The sequence below is a fragment of the Helianthus annuus genome, chromosome 3, assembly GCF_002127325.2.
Source record: "Helianthus annuus cultivar XRQ/B chromosome 3, HanXRQr2.0-SUNRISE, whole genome shotgun sequence".
Lineage (NCBI taxonomy): Eukaryota > Viridiplantae > Streptophyta > Magnoliopsida > Asterales > Asteraceae > Helianthus > Helianthus annuus.
Genome location: NC_035435.2, coordinates 64,141,843 through 64,144,894, shown reverse-complemented (window position 1 = coordinate 64,144,894; position 3,052 = coordinate 64,141,843).

Here is a 3,052-nt window from a genome sequence, read left to right as displayed (position 1 = left end):
AAATCCCAGGTATGAAACACAATGTTTCATAGGTTTGGCATGTGTTTGGTGTTCGTGGTGGCACAGGTGTCACAGTCTCCCCTACTTTTGGAAATTTCGTCCCGAAATTTAATTCTAGAGGAAACTTGTGAAGACAACTGTGATCGTTTCGCTTTCAAATGAATCCTTCGTTTCCCAAGTAGAACTCTAGGTCACGTTTGGATTCTTAGCGAATCTGTTAACTGCCAAAATGTCGTTGTTGTAGTACCAAAAACATGGGGTTTTGAACGACGGATAGGAGGATGTTTCCTATGAAGACTATTATAGGAAACTTGTGTGTGCTCGAAATCAAAGTCGGAGATTCCAAAATAGAATGACATTGGTCAAGTTCCAGGACTTCTAGCAATTTAAATAACGCTACTTTCGCAATGTAAAAAGGAACACTTATATATAGGAAGTACCAGCGGCGTATCCACCATGCCCTTTTACATTGCTCCCATCTCGTTATTCTCATCACTATAGGTCTTAACACATGACAAAACTTGCTGTGGTTTCTGTGCACTGAATTCTATAATTACGTATGCATCCATAATTACGTAATTCCTTGCACAGTCCGCACAGTTCATTTCATAATGTGTGGGGTAAAATCAATCGAACAAACATGAAATGACTTGACTAGATCACCAAAAGATCTTTTTAATTAAATCAACGAACGATCTTTTTAACTAGATCAACACATGATCTCCTTATCTAGATCGTCGTATGATCTCTTTAAATAGACCATCTAAGGGATCTTTATAACTCGGAACCAAATAATCGTTTTGAATCAGCACTTTGGAATCCAAGGTTCTTACTATTTGCATAGAAGCCCCTTAAGGATTTAAGACAGTACTTCGAGTATCCTTCTGAGAATCTAACATATGAAAATACGGAAGATTCCACCAGGACTTAGATAACGAGCTTTGGAGTTACACATAAACACAAAATCACCAAATTATGTATTCGTTAATTTAATTATTAGCTCGTTTGTGAATTTGAAGTACACTAGAAATCCAATCACGGACTTCAATTAGTACTTTAAAATATCCTCAAGAATCTAACTATGAAGATAGGAAGATCTTATAAGGATTTGGAATTTGTTTCTGTCGTGTTATAACATTCATATTAGGACACATAAAGAATCCAATCAAGGACTTACGACAGTACCTTTATCAAATCAAAGATTTGAAATGGTACTTCAAGTATCTGATTAAGAATTGCACCTGTACTTTGTTTCTTAAAAAAAAAAACTAGTACTTAGGATTTTTGGGGAGATCACAAATGATCATAGAATAAAGGAATCACACGAGAAGTTTGTTTTGAAAAGAACATGGTTCTTTGGTGTCGATATTGTAGGGGTATGTCAACACACACACAATCGTATCAGTTTTGGAAATAAAATTGGAACAACCATTTTGCTTATAGTAACTGAATTGTCTCAAATGTCAAAAGATAATAAACGAAGGAAATACAAAAGTCTAATTGTTCACTACTGCATTGTCATTTGCATTTGCCTCGTTTATGTTAAATACTCGTCCGCGTGCTGGATTTGCATTAGCAAGTCTTGGGCAATTGTTCCGGTAGTGAGTAAGATCACCACAGTTATAGCACGATCCAGGTGGAAACTGTGCTCGAACAACAGCAGGATTTACAGCATTTTGGTTTTGGATAACATGACGGCAGGTTTTGACCAAATGTCCCAATCGCCCACAGTGGGTACACTTGAGACATGGTGTTTGATTCACATGATGACGGTTGCATTTGTTGCACAAGGGTGCAGTACCAATATAGTTCTTCCTAGCACGAGGCTGTGCTGGCTGATTTGGTGCAACCTGATCATTCTGAGCGACTACAGCGAAGTTTTGTGAAGCCTTACGCTTCTTCGACTTCTTAGAGGACTCGGTCTGTTTATCCTTTGGTTTATCTTGTGTTGTCTTGTCAGACGGTCTCGGATCGCCTTTTCGGAAAAGCTTACCCTTCCTGATTTGAGATTCAGTCAGGGTGGCAGATAGTTCAATGGCTTGTCTGACGGTAGTAGGGTTGCTACCAGTAACAATATCCTGAACTGGATCAGGAAGGCCATCGATGTATCTTTCAATTGCCTTATCCAAAGGCGTAACCATGGTAGGACATAACAGACTCAATTCCTCGTAACGATCAGTGTATGCTCGATGTTCACCGCTGTCTTGTTTGAGATCATCAAATTCCCGTTCTAAAGCCCAAAGCTCATGACGAGGACAGAATTCCTTCATCATTAGAGCCCGAAGCTCTTCCCAGGTTTGTGCCATTGCTACATCGGCACCTCGATCCCTCATTATGCCATTCCACCATGTGAGTGCTCTTTTCTGGAATACACTCGACGCAAACTCAACTTTTCGCTCGTTTGGGCATTGTACATGACGAAACGTGCTTTCGAGACTCTCAAACCACTGTAGGAGCCCCGTGGCCCCTTCAGACCCAGTAAATGCGAGTGGCTTAGCTGAGTTGAATGTCTTAAAGGTGCACTGAACATTGTTATTGTTTGCCTGATTTATCTGGGTGATAAGGTTCGGGAGTACAGCAGCGAATTGCTGAGCGATTAAGGCTGCCAAGGCGGCATCCTGAGCTTGATCACGTCGAGGAGGCATATTCTAAAAGGGCAAAGAAACATGAGGGAAAAACGAGTGAGATGTCATTGGATATTCAAAACTAGATGTTTAAGAATATCGACAGAGCATAAGGATTGTGATCATTCGTTCGTTACTTAAAACAAACAAATGACACTGTGACAAATCAAAGTAAATAGGTCAATATAATGTATCACTGAAGACATGCTCACCTATAAGTGAACACTCACCCCAAGAGTTCCCAGGTAAGAGTGACTGGTCCGATACTGCGGATTTGTACGAACACTCTAGCCTTAGACAGAAAACTCAGGGTACAGGCATTCACCCTTCCAGTTTGCACGTGTTCACATTATTTAGACCCAAACTTTGACGAGATTTTGAAAACACCAAAGGCTTAAAAGCCTAAAAACAAATCATCTAAGGATAGA